This window comes from Callospermophilus lateralis, chromosome 18 (genome assembly GCF_048772815.1).
Source record: "Callospermophilus lateralis isolate mCalLat2 chromosome 18, mCalLat2.hap1, whole genome shotgun sequence".
NCBI lineage: Eukaryota > Metazoa > Chordata > Mammalia > Rodentia > Sciuridae > Callospermophilus > Callospermophilus lateralis.
In genome coordinates, this window is record NC_135322.1 from 1,758,967 (window position 1) to 1,782,033 (window position 23,067).

The window sequence follows — 23,067 nt, forward strand, 5'->3', positions numbered from 1 at the left end:
TAGACCATGTTAGTTAGTTAGACCCTGTCAGTTAGACCATGTTAGTTAGTTAGACCATGTTAGTTAGTTAGACCATGTTAGTTAGTTAGACCATGTCAGTTAGACCATGTTAGTTAGTTAGACCATGTCAGTTAGACCATGTTAGTTAGTTAGACCATGTCAGTTAGTTAGACCCTGTCAGTTAGACCATGTTAGTCAGTTAGCCATGTTAGTTAGTTAGACCATGTTAGTTAGTTAGACCATGTCAGTTAGACCATGTTAGTTAGTTAGACCCTGTCAGTTAGACCATATTAGTTTGTTAGACCATGTTAGTTAGTTAGACCATGTCAGTTAGACCATGTTAGTTAGTTAGACCATGTTAGTTAGTTAGACCATGTTAGTTAGTTAGACCCTGTCAGTTAGACCATGTTAGTTAGTTAGACCCTGTCAGTTAGACCATATTAGTTTGTTAGACCATGTTAGTTAGTTAGACCATGTTAGTTAGTTAGACCATGTCAGTTAGACCATGTTAGTTAGTTAGACCATGTCAGTTAGACCATGTTAGTTAGTTAGACCATGTCAGTTAGTTAGACCCTGTCAGTTAGACCATGTTAGTCAGTTAGCCATGTTAGTTAGTTAGACCATGTTAGTCAGTTAGACCATGTTAGTTAGACCATGTCAGTTAGTTAGACCCTGTCAGTTAGACCATGTTAGTCAGTTAGACCATGTTAGTTAGTTAGACCATGTTGGTTAGTTAGACCATGTCAGTTAGTTAGACCATGTTAGTTAGTTAGACCCTGTCAGTTAGACCATGTTAGTTAGTTAGACCATGTTAGTTAGATAATGTTAGTTAGACCATGTTAGTTAGTTAGACCATGTTAGTCAGTTAGACCATGTTAGTCAGTTAGACCATGTTAGTTAGTTAGACCATGTTAGTCAGTTAGACCATGTTAGTCAGTTAGACCATGTTAGTCAGTTAGACCATGTTGGTTAGACAACCCTCTCTGGCTGGGGATTGTCGTTTGTTCCCTGTGCTGCCCCTGCTCCTGGCTGGAGGCTCAGCGTGCAGTAGCTAAGCTTCCTGAGGCTGCGGGCTGGTTGGAAAGGTGAGAGCATTCACGCTGCCGCTGTGGGGGCGGCAAGAGGGTGGTCCGGGCTCTCCAGGCTGCTGCACCCCGGGCAGCTGGGAGTGCTGTGCCTCTGTGCCAGGAGCAAACACAGAGCAAACACAGACGGGGACTCACCGTTCAGCACCTGAAGACTCAGCAAGCCTAGGGCAAGGACAGATGGGGGAGTCACCAGACCACGCCCACAGGCCACAGACTGCTGGGTTCCAGAACTTTCTCTGTCCCCACCACCCTTCTCCGCCCACTCCCTCAGGACATCGACTGATACTGTCCTTAGATGATCTGTGACTGTCCACCTCCCCCATCGGACTACTGCGGAGGCCCCTGCAGGAGCACAGTCAGGGCCGCCCACCCGCACCTCCTGGCACATAGGAGGGCCAAGGCCAGCTTCCCACAGTCTCACCCAGAATCTCTGTCCTCCGTCCAGAAGCCAGCGTGGTCCAGGGCACAGGACAGTGTTGAGTCCACGAGAGGTGGGCCACAAGGAGGAAAAGCCCAGTCAGACCCGGTGGGAGGTGCCAGCCACGGAGGGCAAGCCCAGGCGGGCACCCCCTCCTCCCCACTGTGCACAGCAGGTGGCACCGTCTTCTGAACCTGCTGCTATAACAACCCCACCTGAACATGACCACAGGACCGCAGCCACGCAGTCGGCGGTTTAGCACGTTCACAGGGCTGTGCAGACTTCACACAGGTAACCTCAGGCATCTTGGCCACCCCAGAGAGAATCCTGTAGTTAGCCGTCGGCTCCAAGTCCCGCCCAGGCTGGCCACCCCGTTCCCTGGCCTTCCACAGTCCGGGGGGTCCTGGAAACCACTGGAGACCTCCTGTCTCTGGTCTGCCTGTTCTGGACATTTCCCACAGATGGCCTGAGCCTGGCTTCCCCACCTGAGCGCGTGTGCTCAAGGCTCGGGTGTGGGGCGCCGTGCCTCGTTCCAGTGTGGCTGACTTCCTTTCTCCGTCCCTTCATTGGCAGACGGGCACTTGGGGCCCTTTACTTAGAAACCTCAGTGGACACAGCCAGTCCACCTTGACGTATTGGCAGGCTGCGCCAGCGTTGAGCACTCACCAGGGAGCCCAAGATGTCTGCTCCCTGGGGCTATACGGAAGAAACTGTTGAGGACCTCTGCTCTGTATCTCTGAATCTAAGAGAATAGCCTCTGCTCCTCAGGGAGAAGACAAAAGCCCCCGGCGGTTGACTTACATCCCAGCAAGCAGCCTGCAGAGTGGAGCCCCAGCCCCGTCCATGGCCTCAACACCCAGCCTCTCCACGCAGCCTCCAGTAAGAGGCGACCGCGGGCTGCGGCCTGACGCACGTGGGTCTCCAGCGAGCCTTGGGGGCTTTCTGGATCTGCTTTCCCTGTTGCTGCGCAGGCTGCTCTGCTGTTTGGCGGGTGCTGTCTGCTCAGGTGTCTGCCGCGTGAGGTGGGCAGGCCCCAGGGAAATGGGCAGACAGCAGCGCCCACTGGCCAGGACAGCCCTCGCCAGCCCCTAGCCCAGGCACGGTGCTCAGCGGGCTTCAGCCTCCACACTAGCCAGAGTCGGCCGGAGGAGTCTGGCTGTGGGCGCTCTATGCAAGGTGCTTAGCAACATGCCCGGTTCAGCCAGGTGCCATCTGCCTCCCGCCACCCCCTGGGTTCTGGCAGAAATGTCTCCAGGCATCCAGATGCCTCAGAGCGCAAACCTCCCCACAGACCGCCATTCCACTAAGGGCCAGGTCCTGTTTCTCCCCCAGGCCCAGGGGGCAGGAGCTACCTGGGCAGGGCAGCAGCACAGACACCAGGAGACTGAGCCCTCAGCTGTGGAGTGAGTTCCCCGTCCTCAGAGCCCTGGGTGTGCAGCAGGGCTCCACCAGGAGGCCACACCCGCCTGTTCCCACTCTGAATTCCACCCTCCTTAACAACAGGGTGATAATAACCCTCCCAGTGCAAGAACCAGGCAGGGACCTGCTAATAGGAGGTGCTTCAAGCATTATCAGATCACAGGAGCACATTGAGTCGGGTGGGCAGAGACAGCGACCAGAGAGCAGGGTCCAGGCTGCCTGGGCTCTGAGTAGGTCACTACTGATCTGAGTAGGTCACTCTCCGTCTCTGCTGCAGCATCCCCACTTGTAGGACAGGATGGCCTCTTGAGGGGACAAGCACAGCACTTGGGACAGGTCTGGGATGTGTGGCATGGTTTTTCATCTGGGGTCTCTTGGGTTTGACTGAAGCCCCTCCTGCGTGAAGGTGGGGTTTGGAGGTGGCTCGAGGCGTGTTGGGCTGAGTGTAGACAGCTTTGAAGGTGGGCCGGGAGGTAGAAGCGACCCGGATGTCTCTCAGGGGGTGAGTGGGTGAGCAAAGTGTGGTGCAGCCACGCAGGGGACCAGGAAAAGTCACACGAGCCACAGGGGGCATGGGGACCCTGGACGTTCCTGCCGTAGGGACAGAGACTACACGGTCCAGCGCTCCCTCAGCCCCAGGGCAGAAGCAGGAAGGGGGCAGGGCCAGGCAGTGAGGGCATGGGCTCCTGGTGGGTGCAGGAGAGGGGAGGCAGAGGAGGGCGCTCTGATGTGGAAGGACAGCGGCTGCGTGACACCAAATTTACCAGGCCACGGAATTGACCCTTTAAAGAGGGTAAAGTGTGAGTTTTATGCTTTGTGCCCGTATCAGGATTTTCAGTTTGAAAGAGGATACGTGACCTCTACCTAGCAGTGATTTTCAGGGAATGGTGTCGTGAAATGGTCAGAGCCGTCCTTCAGGAGACTGAGTCTCCTTGAGAGTGGAGGTGGTGGCAGACCAACCTCCTACCCACCCCACAAGGGGCTGTGCAACCCGGGTCCGGCTGCTGGACCTCTCTGTGCCTGCGACAGTGTGGGTAAATACTGCCTGCCTGCGGAAGAAGTGGCGGGGAAGAAACAGACCTGACTCCTAGGTAGCCCTCAGTTTCAGGATCACCACCAGCCCTCTGCAGACCTCGTCCCAGGAGGTCCCTCAGATAAGATGCCCCACCTTTCAGAAGGTGAAAGCCATATAGTCATTTATCCAGTCCCTGGGCTAAGAGACTTCTCTGCCAGAGATAAGAAGGTGGACACAGCAGAGGGAGAGACGTGAACTTACGTTTCAGTACTGTGGAGCCGTGAGCGCAGCAGGGAGCGGGGGTCCGGCAAGGTCGGCGAAGTGCAGAGCAGAGAGGAGAAGAGAGTCAGAGACACCCTCCTGTCTCACCCCGCGCCTCGGAGGGCTGGGGGCCTTGCTGGGTGCAGCCCGGCCCCCCAGGAGAGAGTTCCCAGGTGCCCTGCTTCCCTTCGGGCTCCTCCTGAAGAGATTAGGGAGCCCCGGAGCCTTGGGTCCCCTGTCCTCCCCGGTCCCCGCTGGGACAGGTGGGGAAGCCCGTGGAGGGCACACGCTCCTCTGTTCTCTAGAAATAGATGGATGTGCTCAGTTCTCCTGTGCTTGCAATCTGGGGCGACGGGCCTGGGCCTCTGGGAGCTCGGGAACTGGACGCTCCAGGACACACTCAGGGCTCTCCTCCCAGCTCTGGGGGCAGCCCGGAAGCCTCTGGACAGCCTCTGCAGGACGCCTGAGTTCGGGACACGGGAGTTCTTCCCTCCTTCCTTCCTCCCGGGACCCAAGCACATCCAGGTAGAAGGAAAACCACTCACTCTTCACTGCAGGGACCGTCACCAGGAGCCACATGGAAGGGAGAGAGAGAGAGAGAGAGAGAGAGAGAGAGAGAGAGAGAGAGAGAGAGAGAGAGAAATGAGAAAGACGCCCCGGGCCGCTTCTCCTGCGCCAGACACATTCTGCTGCTTTGAACTTCCCAGCGGCTCCCTTAAATCCCCGCTGGGTGGAGGACAGGCCAGAGGGAGCCCGGGCAGACAGTGGCCCTCCAGGCCGTGCAGAGGCACCTGGAGCTGTCTCCTGCGGGTGCCTGAGCGGCTTGAGCGCCCCCACCAACACCTGAAATCCGGAGAGCTGCGGCTGGGCCTCCTGAGCGCCAGCACAATGCTCAGGCAGTTTGGGATTTGAGAGCTTTTCAGCTTTTGGGGGTTTGGGGTTGGGGATGTTCAACTGGTAAAATTTAAACAGAGTCCAAAATCTGAAAAAAAAAAAAAAAATGTATTTTTTTTCAGATGTGGAATGCTTCTGGCCCCGAGTGTTCCAGATGCGGGATTCTCACCCTGCGTCATGTTGGAGGAAGGCAGAACTCAGGGTCAGCCAGGCAGAACGGCCAGGTGCCTGTCGTCCTGACCAGGGAGTGTGCAGGGCCCACCAAGTGCAGTGTTCCCCCTTGAGCCAGGCCTTCGCCTTGCCTGGGGCCTGTCCTCGAGGCCGCCCTGATGTCCCTGGTGGAGCTGGCCTGCAGCTGCTCCACTGACCAACTACTGTTTGTCGGATGAACCCCTCGGGCTCTTATTGTGCCTCGGTGCACCTTTAAACAGAGAGAGCATGCTCTGGAGACCTTGAGAACCTGTACAGAGGCATCCGGTTCCCCATCCCCAGCCTCCCCGAAGGGTGGCACCAATGGAGCCCCCTCCCTCAGACCTGAGCTGGGACCCCAGAACCTCACCCCAAACAAAGGCCTGAGGACCTCGCTCTAGCTCAGAGATCAGCGGACTTCCGTAACGGCCTTTGCAGTCAGGAAGGAACCTGGCTTTGGAAAAAGTTTTGGGGTGATCAGCTAGTTGGGGGCCCCGTGCTTTATGACTGGGCTCCATCTGATTGGAGCTGTGGTGAGATTTCAGGGTGAACGGGCTCCTGTTCTGCTATCAGCCTTGCTCCGCTGAATGAGCCCCCAGGTCACCTCTTCTCCTTCCAGAGAGCTATTCCCTTGGGAGCCATTCACAACATGGCTTGCACACAATGGCCATGGCCATTAGATGTTCAGGGGACTGGGCCATCTAAGCCAGCAGCGACTTGGAACCAGCCAAGGGAAACGGCAACCGCTCTATCTCAGGGTGCCTTCCCTGCATCCCTCAGAGGTGGCCAGGTGCTGAGTACATACCACAGTGATTACCCTCCTGACCCCGACCAAGGCCCAATGCCAGGGCCTGCACCAGGCCTCCCCCAATTTTTCAAAGGGGTCTCAAGGCCCAGAGGGTGTGAGCATCCAGTTGGGGGAGCACCGCTGTCCCGGGACTTACTTTCTTCTTCTGTCCTATCTGAGGCAGGAAAGCAGGCAGCCAGGTTCCAGAGGAGATGCAGGGCAGAGAGAGAAACAGGCGTTAGGACTCAGGCCCTGGACTGGCTGACAAGTCCCGACCCCTCAGAGACCAGGGCTGGAGATGCCAGCGAGCCCCAGGGCTGACGGTGCTGGTGCAGACAGATGCCCTGCTGGAGTCTGGCTTCCTCCAAGAGCCATGGGGAATCTGCCCCGTGTAGGCAGGGCAAGGTGAGGCACAGGGCAGCGAGGGCGAGGGGCACAGGCCCGGGGTGCAGTCTCCTCCGAGGCGCAGGTGACAGAGGGGTTGTGAAGTGGGGGACAGGTCAGGGGGAGCTGTGGGCCGACCTCAGGGCTGAGGAGCCTGTGGGTGCCGGTGCTGACCTTGTGGGGGAGCCAGGGGAAGCATCTTGGAGGGATTGATGTGTCTGAGACCTGAAAGATGAGCAGGGTTAGTGGGGAGAAAGGATTCGGGAGGAGAAGGAGCAAAGGGTCCAGGACAGAGGGCCGTCGAGTGGGCACGGTCCTGGCTGGGAAGGAGTCCAGAGTCTGAAGGATGGAAAAGGACCTGGGATTCAGCTGAGTGCCGCGGACAGGCAGGCGTCTCAGGGAGTCCCTCCTGGGAGCAGGGGTCTCTGAGCATGTGCATCTGAGCTGGGTCTGGCCCTGCTGCTTGCTAGCTGGTGAGCGCCAGCAGCTGAACCCCTTGGTCTCATCACCAGCGCAAATCATCGGGGGAGACCAACCGTCCTGGTTCGCCCAGGATTGACAGATTCCTAGGACGTGAGGGCTTCAGTGCTGAAACTGGAAGTCCCAGAAACGAGGCCAAGCTGGCCGGTCCAGGTTCCAATGGCGTCTGCCGTCTCGGGTGCTGCAGAGACTGCATTTGAAGAACGAGCATCCGACGGCTCCTTCAGGGTGCGCCATGAATGCTTTCTAGTTGCCACTTTGTCTCTGATGCTCTGCTTCTTCCCAGGCCTCAGACTCCCCTTCTGTAAGTGAGGCCAAGGAACCCCAGCCCCAGGAGGGCTCCGGCTCCTCCAGCTCAGCTCCAGGCTGGTTCTGCTGACCTCTGCGGGGTACTAAGAGGATGCTGCTCTTCTACCGGTGTTCCGCCTGCGGTGCCTGGCAATGGCTGCGTTAGATTGAGCTTTGCTCTGCAGTAGGCGCTTTGCGTGTGGATGAGAACATGCTGCTGTTGGTGAGGTGCACTGCCGTCCACAGGTGGTTCAGGGGCACAGAGGCTGCCGTCATGGCTGGGGGGCCTGTGGGGTGGCTTGGAGGGTCTGCGGCTGCATAGGCGGGCAGGGGGAGACAGGAGGAGAGCAGGGGTGAGCTGGCCCCGGGGCACCATCTGGGGGAGTCAGCCCCTCCTGCGGCTCGGATCCTCACCGAGCTCCTCCACTGCAGGTCTGCACACCTGTCCGGGGAGCTGAGAGGCGCCTTCTACTCCTCTGCAGAGACAGCAAGTGGAGCACAGCTGTCGTGCCCCCAGGGTGGGAGAACCAAGGAGCTGCCTCTGAGGAGCAGCGGAGCCTCAGGAGCGGAGAGGGGACGCCGTCCTCTGACATTTCATGGTCCTGTGTGCCCACCTGTACAGCGAGCGCTGCCACTCTGCTGTGCAGGGGCCAAGGCAGGTCCTCCTGGCGGGCTGCTAGTGGACAAGGGCGCTGGGCCAAGACTCCAGGTGTGCGAAGGACCCACAGGAGGTGCCTGGTGATGGCCGCAGACCGATGAGTCTCCTGGTGATGGGTGCAGACTGGGCTCTAACTCCCCGAGCATCTTGTAGCAAAAGCCGAGCCTCTTCGGAGCCCACTGGTCTTGAGCCTCTGGCGCTGGCTAACCTCGCTGCCCACGAGAACCTGCAGCAGAGAGCGGCGTCCAGGTAGCAGCGCCCAGCTCTCACCTGCTTAGCCTGCGTTGTCTTCTCACGGCCTGTGGTTGTTGCTGTCCAATTACTCAAATGAGGCAAAGTTTCCTTTTAAAAGATGAGAACCGACGGCAAAGAAAACCAGGGCTCAGTCCACCGGGAGAGCTCGTGGGGCCGACTGTCTTCAGCCCCACATGTTGGAAAGTGAGAAGTTAGGTGTCACCCTGGGCTGCTGAGCGGGCGTGAGCAGCGCTCCTCCAGGCTGTGTGTGGGGTGCGGGTCTGCGCACCTTGTCCAGGCTTGACCTGCACGCGCCCCTGCTGACACCGTTCCCCTTTGAGGGACTGAACAGAATTGAGCTTGCAAAGCACGAGAGGCCATGCGATGCTCATTGCAGCAGGGCTTGTGACGTCAGTAAGACACAAACCTGAGTAAAAACAGGACGAAACTGACCAGAGGGCCCTTCCTCAGGTGTGACCGCATGGCCAGGCGTGGGAGAGAAGGAGGGAAGACGCACTACCATTTCTAACTTGCAGAGCAAAGCTCCTGTGTGATGCTTTTGTAAGAACACACAGGACACGGGTGACCGTGTTGCCGCTGGTTCTCAGAACTGGGCAGGAGACGAGGCGGATGGCCTGGCTCTTACTTTACGTTCCCTGGACTTTCCCATGTGCATGTCCTATTTCTAAAACTCAGGGAAAGCCGCAGGCTCCGGCTGTGCCTCCTGAGGCAAGGAAGGGGCCAGTTCACTCAAACTCCAGCAGACACAACCTGCAGCTGGTACCGTCCAGAGCCCAGGGCCCAGGGAGTGTAGCACTGTGGAGGGAGAAGGGCCAGGGCCAGCGGGGGACCCCCACTCACCATCCGGGGACAGCCTGCTCATCAGACCTGAGGGAGGAGACAGGAGGGTCATGAGCACATGCAGGGGAGAGGCCCACAGGGAGAGGCCCACAGGGAGAGGCCCACAGGGAGAGGCCCGCAGGGGAGAGGACCAGGGGGAGGCCCGCAGGGGAAGGCCCGCAGGGGAGAGGCCCAGGGGGAGGCCCACAGGAGAGAGGCCTGCAGGGGAAGGCCCGCAGGGGAGAGGCCTAACGGGAGGCCCACAGGGGAAGGCCCGTAGGGGAGAGGCCCAGGGGGAGGCCCGCAGGGGACGGCCCGCAGGGGAGAGGCCCAGAGGGAGGCCCGCAGGGGAGAGGCCCACAGGGAGAGGCCCGCAGGGAGAGGCCCGCAGGGGAGAGGCCCAGGGGGAGGCCCACAGGGGAGAGGCCCACAGAGGTCCCCCGCCCTGCCGACTCAGCACCTCTCCTCCCAGGAAGTGTGGCCACGCTTAGGGCCTCCCCACACTGCCACCGGCCCTTGTCCTCTGCAGGGGCCCTGGCCTCTGAAGTCCCCTCTGGACCTGGGTGAGGTGATCTCCGTGGTGCAGTGCCACAGAGTGTGGCTTATGCCTTGAGGGCTCTGGCATCACCGGCACCGTCACCTGGGACCACTGGCTACGTGGGGCCCGTGGGTGACTGAAATGTCCCTTGAGGCTTGTGTCACCTGCCAGTTCCACCAGGGCTGAGCTGCTGAAGTGTGAACCTACTGTGTCCCTGTGGCCCAAGCGTGAGGGCAGGCCCCAGAGTCCAGAAGTCCCCGCCAGGTGCCGTGTGTGGCAGGTACCTACCTACGATCCCTGAGAGCCGCACATCCAGGAGCAGCGCGGGGCGTCACGGCGTCACAGACACGGCAGCAGAGCGGGGGGCCCAAGGGTCGGAGACCAAGTCGCACCAGAGAGAAGAAAAGGAGATCAGACGCTGGGCGGGGAAGGGCTGGAAGGCAGGCCTGGCCCGCTGCAGACCCGCTGGGCAGGGGAGAAAGACCACTGCCTGGCTCCAGAGGGGGGCTCCGCTGCCCACCGCGGCCGCAGGGACCAGAGCATTGTCCCTGCACTGCCAGTGGGGACCACAGAGCTCTAGGTGACACACGCAGACCTCCCCCTCCTCCGCCTACGTCCACCTCCTCTTCCACAAAGCAGAGTCCAACCCGCTGGGCCCGCAAAGCATCCTCCTGGCCACCTGGGTGCCCTGCAGTCTGTGCCCTCCGCGGTCAGGAGTGGTGCACGGCCCAGGGCTGGGTTCCCAGCCGCGCCTTTCACCACCTGTGGTCACAGGAGGGTCACCAATGAGCTCTTCCTGGCCCTGCAGAGTGGGCCCCCCACTCCCACTGAGTGTGGTGACAGTCGGGGTGTGCTGAGCACCTCGCCCGGCCAAGGTGACACGGCCAACACCAGAGGCACAGGTGAGTGGTGACAGCAGCCACCAGTGAGCTCCCAGTAGTGCTGTGTGTGTGAGTGTGAGAGTGTGTGTGAGAGACTGTGTGAGAGTGTGTGTGTGTGTGTGAGAGTGTGAGTATGTGTGTGAGAGAGTGTGTGTGTGGATGTGTGTATGTGAGTGTTAGTGTGTGTGAGTACGTGTGTGAGAGTGTGTGTGAGACTGTGAGAGTGTGTGAGTATGTGAATGTGAGTGTATGAGTGTGAGTGTGTGTATGTGTGTGAGCGTGAGAGAGTGTGTATGTGAGTGTGTGTGAGAGACTGTGTGAGAGACTGTGTGAGAGAGTGTGTGTGAGAGAGTGTGTGAGAGTGTGAGTATGTGAGTGTGTGTGAGTGTGAGAGTGTGTGTGAGTGTGAGAGTGTGTGTGAGACTTGTGAGAGAGTGTGTGTGTGTGAGAGTGTGTGAGAGTGTGAGTGTGTGAGTGTGTGTGAGTGTGAGTGTGTGAGTCTGAGAGTGTTTGTGTAAGACTGTGTGAGAGTGTGTGAGTGTGAGAGTGTGTGTGGATGTGTGTATGTGAGTGTTAGTGTGTGTGAGAGTGTGTGTGAGAGACTGTGAGAGTGTGTGAGTATGTGAATGTGAGTGTATGAGTGTGTGTGTATGTGTGTGAGCGTGAGAGAGTGTGTATGTGAGTGTGTGTGAGAGTGTGTGTGAGAGACTCTGTGTGTGTGTGTGTGGGAGAATGTGTGTGAGTGTGAGAGTGTGTGTGTGAGTGTGTGTGTGTGTGAGAGAGTGTGTTGTGTGCATGTGTGTATGTGTGTGAGTGTGAGAGTGTGTGTGAGAGAGTTGTGTAAGTATGTGAGTATGAGAGTGTGTGTGTGAGTGTGTGTGAGTATGTGAATGTGAGTGTATGAGTGTGTATGTGTGTGACTGAGAGTGAGTGTGTGTGAGAGTGTGTGTGAGTATGTGAGAGTGTGTGAGTGTGTGAGTATGTGAGTGTTAGTGTGTGTATATGTGTGAGTGTGAGACTGAGTGTGTGTGTGAGAGTGTGTATGTGTCTGAGTGCATATGTGAGAGTGTGAGAGAGTGTGTGTGTGTATATGTGTGTGTGAGTGTGTGAGAGTGTGTGTGTTGTGTGTGAAAGTGTGTGTGAGTATGTGGGTGTGAGTGTATGAGTATGAGTGTGTGTATGTGTGTGAGTGTGAGAGTATGTTAGTGTACGAGTATGTGAGTGTGAGTGTGTGAGTGTGAGAGTGTGTGTGATTATGTAAGTCTGTGTGTGAGAATGTGTACATGTGTGTGAGTGTGAGAGTGTGTGTGTGAGAGACTGTGTGAGAGAGTGTGTGTGTGAGTGTGTGTTAGTGTGTGTATGTGTGTGAGCGTGAGAGTTTGTGTGATAGAGTGTGTGTATATGTGTCAGTGTGAGACTGTGTGAGTGTGTGTGAGAGAGTGTGTATGTGTCTGAGTGCGTATGTGAGTGTGAGAGTGTGTGTGTGTGAGAGTGTATATATGTGGGTATGTGAGTGTGTGAGTGTGAGTGTATGAATGTGTGTGTATGTGTGTGAGTGTGAGAGTGTGTGTGTTAGTGTGTTGTTAGTGTGTGAGAGTGTGTGAGTGTGTGTGAGTATGTGTGTGAGCATGTGAGTGTGAGTGTAAGAGTGTGTGAGAGTGTTGTGAGACTGTGAGAGAGTGTGTGAGTGTGAGAGTGTGTGTGTGAGAGTTTGTGAGTGTGTGTGTATGTGGTGAGTGTGAGAGTGTGTGTATATGTGTAAGTATGAGACAGTGTGTGATTGTGTGAGAGCATGTGTGTGAGCCTGAGCATGTGAGAGTGTGTGAGCATGTGTGTGTGAATGTGACTGTGAGTGTGTGTGTATATGTGAGAGTGTGTGTGTGTATGAGTGTGAGGGTGAGTGTGTGTGAGGGTGTGTGAGTGGGTGAGGGTGAGGGTGTGTGTGTCTCTGTGTGAGTGAGTGTGTGAGTGTGTGTGTGAGGGTGAGTGTGTGTGAGTGTGCTTGGGCACTTGTGGTATGGAGGGCAGAGCAGGGAGAGCTTGGTCCTGGATTCCTGGGTTTGGTGAACGTGTTTCACACCTGTAAGCAGCATTTAGTCCTGTGAAGGCCCAGAGAGGTGAGGTCTCCTCTCCAAGGCTGCCCAGCTAGGAAGGTGGCACAGAGGTGCTCAGAGCTGAACCTTTGCCCCCATCATTGAGGGTCCTCATCTCGCTTCCTGACTTGGCCTCCCACCTTGCAAACTTGTGAACCCAGTCCCAAGGTGTGGTCACTGACTTGCTCTGACCACGTCCGTAGGGACTTCCCCACAGTGCCGGTGGCCGCTGTTCTACCCGACCTCAGGAGGCAGAGATGGACATCAGTGTGCACCAAGGTCAGCTCTGGGGCAGGCCAAATCAGCCCCCCGCCCAGCGGCTTCCTGTTGGGTCACAGCGCGCGCTGCAGCTCGCACCGCGACACTCTGCTTCAGGGAGAGGGACAGCGCTCCTCTCTGTCAGGGCTCTAGCTCCTGCTTCTCGGTTCCGCCCCAGAAGTGGGCAGTGGACACCCGGAGAAGGAGAGCTGGGTGGAGGCCTGCAGCGGCCACCTCTGCTGGGTCAGGGCTGCGAGGACTGAGGGGAGGGAGAACCTCACCTTTCAGCACTGTGGACGTCCAGCAGCGGGGCAGCAGGCAGCGGGGCAGCGGGCAGCGGGCAGCGGAATCGTTTTGCCAACCAAGGTGTGGAGAGAATGTGAGATGAATTAACACTCAGCACCTCACTGCCCCCCACCAGCCCTGAGGCAGATAAGTTACTGGGACACGGGGGCGTGGCCCCTCCCAAGGGTCCCTTTGTCCCAGACCTCAGAAACCCCAGGGTGCAGCTGGGAACCTGCCATTACCTCCACTTCTCAGCTGGAGGCCAGGATGGTAACTCTTGCAAAGGAGGGAGGTGTGTCCACCCTGCAGGGCTATTCTCACCCACCTGTGGCCACTCACATCTAGCCCGCTACACAGTGGACATGGGTGTGCCATCAGCAACCCTGGGTTCTCCTGCCGTCTCGCACACACCCAGCCTCCCACGAGGCCCGGGGCACACGGGGGTCCGTCCTGTGGTCCCACCAGGCCCTCCAGGGGGTTCTGGTGTGCCCACCTGCCCTGGGTGGGGCGTCAGACCCTGGTGCGGCTTCCCTGGTCCCCGCCTGTGGGCCAAGGACCCCGCCGCACGTGGGGAGGGAGAAGTGACTCACGTTTGACTGAAGGACGTTGGAGTCAGAGGTCAGGGTCAGCGGAAAACAAAGGCAGGAGGAGAGAGGGTCAGTCAATGCCCTCCGAGGACGTGTGGCCTAGGCTACCTGGACAGGGCCTTGCAAGAGGGGCTGTTATCACATGAGAGGTCAGCACGGTGACACCACTGTGTTGACAAAGGTGTTTTTCTTTTTTTTTTGGTACCAATGTTTGAACTCAGGAGCCCTGAACCAGTGAGCCACACCCACAGCCCCTTTTTGGTGTTTATTTAGAGACAGAGTCTCACTGAGTTGCTTAGCACCTCCCTAAATTGCTGAGGCTGGTCCTCCTACCTCAGCCTCCCAAGCTGCTGGCATTACATGCAAGCACCTCCGAGCCCTGCTGAGAGCCCTTAGTTGGACAGTTAGAAATGGGCTTCACAGGCCACTTCTGTACATATACCCACAGCCTTGGGCCTAATAGGTAACTGGCGTCTCGTGTGATAGGTGAGCCCAGATACCTATATCTAATCCTACACATACTCGGTAAGCCCTCAAAACCGCAGGTCTGCACCCAAGGATTCAACCCACAGCAGACAGAAATGTGTGTGCGTGTGTGTGTGTGTGTGTGTACAAATATACAAAAAATATATTTAATATATATATTTAGTTGTATATGCAGCTTGGCAAGGTGGTGCACACCCGTAATCCCAGAGACTCTGGAGGCTGAGGCAGGAGGATTGTGAGTTCAAAGCCAGCCTCAGCAACAGTGAGACACTAAGCAACTCAGTGAGACCCTGTCTCTAAATAAAATACAAAATAGGGCTGGGGATGCGGCTCAGTGGTTGAGTGCCCCTGAGTTTAATCCCCCGTCCTGCCCCCCTCAAAAAAAAAAAAAAACAATCAAAAGTACAAAATGCTGGGAAGGTAGTTCATTGATCAAGCACCCTGGGTTCAGTCCCCGCTGCTGGACAAACCTGCATATGTGCGACATTTCCCACTCTTCATTCCCTCCTCAAGAACACACTGCACAGGCATCTAGTGTTTACAGTGTACCAGGTTCAATAGGAAATCTAGGATGGATAGGTAGAGCACCAGGAGGACACGAGTAGGTCAGAGGCAAGTCCCACCCCCGTTTACATAGGATTTGAACATCCAGATGGAGGTGTCCTTGGGCAGTGGGGGCAGGAGGGTCCTGGATGCTGAGGGACTACTGCATACATTTACGTAATTCTACAGATGCCTACGATACATGGTCATAGATTTGTGTGTCTCCCACGTCTGACCTCACACAGGATGAGTTCCTGCATTGATTAAAAGAGCAAACCACGGGAAGCACCCCGGTGCCCATCAGTGAGTGACTGCTTAGATGAAAGAGTGGACATGACTCAGGAAAAACCACACAGCCAAACTGCGTCCACGAGACTGATGGCTTTTCATGGGCTGCCGGGGCAGTGTTCGGGGGGCATTGCAGGTGGAGGACGCAGGCGCACGCAGAGCCGCCTGTGCGACTTACTGACTGTTACATAAAACAGACACAGAAGACCTGGAGCGGGCCAGCACACATCTCTGAAGGATCTTCAAGGAACTGGGATTAACTGGGTGTGGTGGCACACACCTGTTTCCCCAGCAGCTCAGGAGTCTGAGGCAGGGGGATGGCAAGTTCAAGGCCAGCCTCAGCAACGTAGTGAGACCCCATCTCAAAATAAAATGATAATCATAATAAAAACAGTGGGTTGGGGATGTGTTACGTGCCCCTGGATTCAATCTCTGGTAGCAAGCAAAAAAAAGAATATTGTGTTCCTTCAGGAAGGAGAACTGGGCAATAGGTAGGGAAGGAAGTTTTTACAGTGGAATCTGGAGAACTTTTAAAATGCTGGAAATCTTATTATTGTTTTTAAATTTTTAGTTGTAGATGGACACATGACCTTGATTTTATTTATTTCTGTGTGGTGCTGAGGATCAAACCCAGTGCCTCACACTTGCTAGGCAAGCGCTCTGCCACTGAGCTACGACCCCAGCCCCCTGGAAATCTTATATATTAAGTGAAAGTAAAATATTTTAGGTTAAAACAGCATGATATCTTAAATATTTGATTATGAATTCAGATATTATTAAATGTCAATGCAAATGGTAATCTATACAGCTAATCTAAATATTAATACGTTAGTAATTGAACATAAAATAAAAATCAGACAATTAAAAGGGTGTACTGTGGAGCGACTGAAGTTGACTCCTGAGAAGTCTGCCTTTACTCAGGTTTTTCCAAACCGAGAGGCCAGCTTCTCAGGGAAGGGATCCAGACTGTCACCTGAGGCCTGTGGGTTGACAGGGCTGGGCGGGGCCTGGAGGCTTTGGGACGTCCCAGGTGAGTGAGGGTTTGAGGATCCAGAGCGCTGACAGCCTTGGGCTCCTTGGGGACGGCACTAGTTTGAAAGCTACGTTGCCTGGCGCTTAACCCTCAGGACACGCTGGGTGCCTGGAGCGGGGCTCCCGGCCGCGCTTCTCCCTTTAGTCTGGGAATAGCATTGATCTGTGTCTGTGCAACACTCCCCAGTTTGGGCAGCCCTTTCTGTAGGAACTGTCCTGGGCCTCAGGAATAGATGCACCTCCCTGTCCTCTGGAAGTCTGCAGGCTTGCAGGGGTGGGAGAGAAAGACCCTCTTCTCAAAGTCTCATCCAGGGACCACCGGGGGCCTGGGCCTTCCAGGGGCGATGGCTGATCTGGCGTGTCCCACTGACTGGGCTGGGGGTGCCCCGGTGGCTGGCGGGATGCTTCCTCAGTCGTCACGGCATCCATCTCAGAGCGCCAGTCCCTTTTCTGAAGGGAAGCCTGGTGCCTGTCTGGTGGGAGAATGACCAGGCCGCCCCGGTGCATCTGGGAGAGGGTCTCTGGAGGAGCCTGGCATGAGGGCTGGACCCAGCAGGCAGGTCAGCTCTGGGCCTGCTGGGCTCCGTTCTGGGGAACACAGAGGTAGAGGAGGCCCGGCCCCTGCCCCGCTCCCGCACTCGGCCGCCCATCTCCTCCTGTCTCTGGACGTCCAGCTCCAGGCTCTCTGACACCTGTGGGACTCCAGGTCTTAGACCAGTGTCCCCTGGGCCCCTGGGTCTTTGGCCTTACAGTGAGATTCCCCATCAGTGTTCCCGGTTCCGGGGGTTTGGGACTGGGACAGAGCCACAGGAGCAACTCCCCTGGCTGCCCGGCTTGCACATGGCCCACACGGACTTCTACAGACGTCTACGGGACTGAGCAAGCCCTCTCCCCAGGGGCCCTCCCTCTCCAGGCTGCTGATCTGTCCTCTGGAGAGTCCCAGGTGGCCCAAAAGGTCATGATCCTCCTTCCCACCTCCCTGTCGGGGGATTGGGCTTCCGTTTGCTTCAACCAAAACGGAGCATCCCAACAGATGGGACCAGAAGGCAGAAGCGAGGCCTCGGCTCCTGTCAGCCAGACCTTAAGCAGTGCGCAACCTGGAGAGCAGCCCTCTCCTCCCACCAGAGTGGCTTGGCTTAGGAGAAAAGTCATTTCATCAAAATATTGTATGTTAACATGCTGTGTGTTTTTATCCCTATTTTTAATGAAGTAATAAGCCATAGCTGTATGGAGGTGTGATCGGCATACCAGACCATTCACCCATTTCTGTATTTTCCAGAATAGATTTGTGCATTCCATCACCTCAAAAATAGACCCTAAATCCTATAATCATCACCCCCAATTCTTTTTTTTTTTTTTTTTTGGTACTGGGAATTGAACCCAGGGGTGCTGAGCCATGACCCTACCCTTTTTTTGTATTTGATTTTGAGACAGGGCCTCACTGAGTTGCTTCGGGCCTCACTAAGTTGCTGAGACTGGTTTTGAACTCATGATCCTCTTGCTCAGACTCCCAAGCCGCTGGGATTACAGGCATCCGCCACTGTGTCTGGCATCACCCCCCAATTCTACACCCAGCCCCTGGCAACCACCACACATCTGTCATTATGGATCTGCCTCTCGGGGTGTCACATATCAGTGGATTCAGACAACTGAAAAATGACAGGCACTGGTGCTGGGGATTGAACCCAGGGCCTTGTGCATGCAAGGCAAGCACTCTACCAACTGAGCTATGTCCCCAGCCCTGAGCAGGAGGTTCTTGAGGTTCATTTATGCCGCAGCATCTGTTGGCTCTTTGTTTTTACGGCTGACTAATATTCCACGGTCGGCTAAATAGTAATCCACCGTATGCACAGACCACCTTGTGTTTGCCACTCATTAGTTAAAGGTCACTTGGCTATTTCCACTTTTTGACGATTATGAAGAGAGCATCTATGAATATCTATGCTCAAGTGCCTGTGTAGACTCCTATTTTGATTTCTTTCGGGCATGTACTTAGAAGTAGAATTGTCAGGGCTGGGGGATATAGCTCAATTTGTAGAGTGCTCGCTTCGTATGCACAAGGATTGATTGGTTTCAATCCCCAGCACCACAAGAAAAAAATGAGTGGAGTTGTGTGTGACTCAGTGTTCAGCATTTTCAGGAGCAGGGCTCTCCTCCACAGAGGGGAAAGAGGAGCGCTCTATTCCTCCTGATCCTGGAATCCTGGCCAGCACTTGGTACCATCCCTCTCTTTTTTGGTGCTGGGGATTGAACCCAGGGCCTTGTGCATGTGAGGCAAGCACTCTACCAACTGAGCCACATCCCCAGCCCTCTGTCCCTCTTTTGTAATGCGTCATCGGAGGGTGTCTACATGGGAATCTTGCTGTGGTTTTACTTGCATTTCATGGTGACTAACAACGTGGGGCATCTTCCCTTGCTATTGGCCATTTGCAAATAAATATTTTTAATTAGGAACGTTTGTTTAGTTTATAATAAGGTAAATATCAATAAAGATCATCCAAACTAGAAAAATTAGCTCTTTGGGGTTCTTACTAAATTTTAAATGTTCAGAGGCCCCTAGACCATAATCCAGCTAGAGTGAGGGGCCCCTCTTCCCCAGAGTTCCCAGGGGCATCTCCAGATCCAAGGGAGTCAAGAGGTGCTAGCTGCGGGGATAGAGAGCTGAGGCTATCACAGTTCTTACTTTTTTCTTCAATTGCGACTGGGGGTGAAAGTGTCAGCCATTCGGATTCCAACAGGATCAGAAGCAGGGAGCAGGGAGCAGGGAGAGAAGTAAGCATTAGGCTCAGGTCACGACAGTAGCCAAGAAGACTAGAGCAGGTGTGCCCCTGGAGGACAGATGGCTCATCCACTTTGTATCAATGGAGCTACCCAGGTCATCTGTCTGCCCAGCCATCCATCTACCTGCCACCCATCTCTCCATCCACCCAACCCTCATTCACCCATCTATCCATCCGTCTGTCTACTGTCTATCCCTCTACCTATCCATTGTCTGCCTATCCATCGTCCACCAACCTCCATCCAACCATCCACCCAACCATCCACCCAACCATCTGCCCAACCATCCACCCAACCATCCGTCCAACCATCTGCCCAACCATCCATCCGACCATCCACCCAACCATCCACCCAACCATCCACCCGACCATCCATCCGACCATCCACCCAACCATCCACCCAACCATCCACCCAACCATCCGCCCAACCATCTGCCCAACCATCCACCCAACCATCCGTCCAACCATCCGCCCAACCATCTGCCCAACCATCCACCCAACTATCCATCCGACCATCCAACATTCCCTTGGTCTACACTCCAGACACTGGTCTATACCTCCTGCTAGAGACACAGAAACATCAGACACAGCCCCTGCTCTGTGGGCCTTTGCAAATCTGATGGGAAGAAAGCTGTGGGGGCAGGAGTAAATAGCACTTCCCAAGCCCCGTGCTCATGGAACCTGGAGTCTGTGAATGTCTCGGTCATCTGCCGACACTTCAGACTCGGCAAGCCCAGAGGGAGCTTCTGGTCATCACTCTGCTGCCCACAAAATGCATCTATCGATGCAGTAGATACCCATGGGTTCACACGGATACGAAAACTTGAAGAGAAAAAAAGTGAACGAGGGAGAAGGGTCAGCTCTTCCTTACAGAGAAATTCCATTAATGCATGTGAAAGGAACAAGGGGGACAGGAAAGTCACCCCTGGAGGGACACTACAGTGATCCCATCTGCAGGCGAAATGCACAGATGGATGCTGAAACCAGAGAAGCAGGATATCTACAGATTCTCCAGGCACCCCCCGAGATGTGGTGCCCACCACGGAGAACCGGTAACGAGAGGCTGGCAGACCAGCTCCACCAACGTGCCAGAGTCGACGTGCGCAGTGAGACCCAGCAGCACTGTGAGACCCACAAGGGTGGTACTCCTGTCCCAATGCCTGACCTCGGTCCCCTCCAGGGAGAACTGGAGACAAACCCGGGTTGAGAGACATTCCGAGAACAACTGACCAGAGCTGTCCCAATGTCCTGAGCTCATGGGAGACAAGGGAGGCTGGGGGCCCAAGCCCGAGTGTTGAGGGGCAGTCAGCCTCGAGCCGGTGGCCCCGGTGGCCCCGCGTGAGGAAGCGCTAAGAGGACCCCTGCCGGATCCTCCAGGAGAGGCCGTCCGTTAGGGAAAGGGGAGAATGTGAGTGCCAGCTGTCTTTAGGCCCCAGCTCTGTGTGGTGTGGCTCTCGTGGGCTGTGGGGCTGCCGCAGGCAGGAGTGACGTTGGAGGAAGCAGGTGAGGGAATTCGGGGACCCGGGGTGGCACCGTGCTCTGCAGCGCCCTCCTGCCTGTCAGGGGCCACCTTGATCACAGAAGGGAAAGGGGGGGACCCCGCTCCTTATTCCCTGACTTCCAGCACCCGGTCCCCACTCCTGCTCCTCCACGTCTGTCACCTGCTCATGCTGCTGTCCTCCTTGGTGACTGACATGTCTGAATTCGTGACTTTGCTTCTGCTCTGATTCCCACCCAAACATTCCTCACCCTGGGGAAAAGCTGACTCTCTCTCTCTCTCTCTCACACACACACACACACACACACACACACACGCCCGCACTCCCTTCCTAGAAGTGTGAGACACTTCCTTTTGCCCTGAGGAAGACATTCAGAAGCCCTCAGACCCCCTGCCAGCCCTCTCCCTTCTTGTTACTGTTCCCCACCTCCTCCTCCATCTGTCCACCTTCCTCGGGGCCTTCTGCCCCAGGGCCTTCGCACGCGCAGCTCTGCCTGCCTGGACGGTCTCCTGACTCTTCAGCTGCTAGCCCTGCGCCTCACTGGGGTCTTGGACAGACCTTCTCTGGGTACCCAGTCAGAACGCGTTTGCTGGCCCAGCATGAGGATCCCAGGAGGACACCTCTGGGTCCCCAGCCCTGAGCATGCAGAGCACGTGTGGAGGGAGTCCCTTCCCAGCATGCTCTCCGGTGTCCGCACATCGCAGGGGCCGGAGCCTCACTGGACCCTCTCCCCATGGGGATGTCCTGCATCTACACAATAGCAACCTCTTCAACGACGCGAGCAGTCCTGGGAACTGGGGACCCTAGGACCCCCTAGTGAGATGAGGACAGTGAGTGCAAGAAGCCGTCAGTGAGGCTCAGGATGCAGACACCGGGTGCGCGTCTCCAAGGCTGGGCCAGCAAGCGGGGACTCGCCCAGCCGCCCACCTCCTCCAAGGGGAGAGGAAGCCCGACGCCTAGGCCTGGACCAGGGGCATCTGTGAGGCCTTGGGGGTCCTGTCTGAACCCAGCCCAAGATGCCCGGGGACCGTTACCCTCTCGAGGGATGCAGGCTTGGGCGAGGCCCAGGAGGAGCAGGAACACCGGGGACATCTTCAGAAACGGCTCCAGGCAGCACATGGTGGGGCCGGGACTGGGCTGATGTCCTCCTTCCAGGGTGGACAGCAGTCTGGTCTTCCACCTCTTCCAGGCTGCAGGGGCAAAGCCAGCTGCCCACACATGCCCTCCAGCTTAGCTGGCAGCTGCAGACTGGCGCCCACGCCACCAGCCGCCGGCCAAGGGGCTGCTTCTCCCGCTGCCAGTCATCTGCTTACGCGTGGTGAGTCCTGCCCACCTGCCGACGGGCGAGGGCCCATGCCAAGAGCAGCTCTTATATTTTTATTTTGTCTTTTATTTTTGTGGCTTTTATATTTTTAAGTGTTTGGGGGAAAAGGCAGAAGAAAACTGTGACGTGCGAAAATGACAGAATGTGAGCTTTTGTTGGACTCACCGTGCCTCTCACCGTGGACACTCGGCTGCTCGCACACTACGGGGCAAGGTGGCCCTTGCAGCCGAGACCCTCTGGTCCCCAGTGTCTAAAATATGCGCTGCCTGGCCCTTTACAGAAAGCACATCTGTGGATCTGTGTCCTAAACACATTCCAAATTTCAGAAAAACAGAGCAAGCCAACAACCTCGTCAGATTGTACATGGCCACAAGCATGTACACCGTCTGTGTTGACACGTGTCTCCGGCACTTACTAGTCACACGAGGGACGTGCCAGGTCCACTGCCTGCTGGTGCCGTCGTCTTGTGCCGGCCGTGGGACCGCAGGCCTGCGAGTCACAGTGTGGACCAGTGGGGTGCAGGCTGTGTCTGCTGAGCTAACAGGTATCTGGGGAGACAGAAATGAATGTTCTGGGGTCCCATGTTTTCAGGAAATGCTGGGTTCAACATCTCAGGGGTGTCAATCACTAAAGGGTGGGGGACCCCCAAGAGGAGCCTCACAGATAACAGGTGCCAAGAATGCTCAAGGAGAAAGGGACGAACAACAGAAAGCATTCCCCGGATTTATCTGACCCTAGAACTTTTCCTCCCGAAGATCATCATGTGAAACCTCATTTGCCAAGAACCATCGGTGAATCTGAGAGCTCCGCCTGCTGTGGTCCAGCCGGGGTCCCACGGGGGCTGTGCCTCGCTCTTCCCACACACTGATGCCTGTCCAGCCTCACAGGGCCCTCCTCTCACCTCCCTGCAGCAGCTCACGCGTCCTAGGCCCGCTGACCACGAGGCTCTGCAGGCCCCGGGCTCCCGTGCCCGAGATTGTAGGGCCAAGCCCCACTTTCCTTCTGCTGCTGGGGGCCCAGCTCTGGAGGCCCCTAGAGTCCTCGGCTCAGAGGTCCCCCTCCGTCTTCAAAGCCCTGACCACAGCACCTCTGAGTCCCTGTGGACTCCCATCCCTGGTCGAGGCCATCGGGGGCCACTCCTCTCCCTCTCGCCGGAGCCCCAGCTCTCCTGTGTCTTCACTTCCTGGTCCCTGCCTCTCGCTTTCACTTGATTGATCGATTGATTGATTGATGATTTGGTGCTGGGGCTCAAACCCAGGGTCTTGCACCTGGAGGGCAAGCACTCCACCAGCCCCTCTCCCGCTCCTGTACTCCAAAGAATCCGAGACCAGCATCCAACGCGTTTGCACGCGGTGTTCATAGCAGAATGTCCATCAACAGATGAATGAATCGACGCAGCGCTGCCACGCCAGGGTGGCCACTCAGCCACAGGAATAAAGGAAGCACCGAACCCCTGGCGCAGGCCGAGAACTCCACCAGACACAAAAGGCCACTGGCTGGGTCACGCCATGGGTGCAGGTG

The 23,067-nt window shown here is 56.4% G+C and overlaps 1 non-coding gene across 1 annotated transcript; it reads right to left on the minus strand.

Moving 5' to 3' along the window:
* Positions 1–18,178: 18,178 nt before the first annotated feature.
* Trnav-cac (transfer RNA valine (anticodon CAC)) lies at positions 18,179–18,252 on the minus strand. The gene has a single exon. It is a non-coding gene; the product is annotated as a tRNA-Val (tRNA).
* Between the last annotated feature and the right edge of the window lie 4,815 nt (positions 18,253–23,067).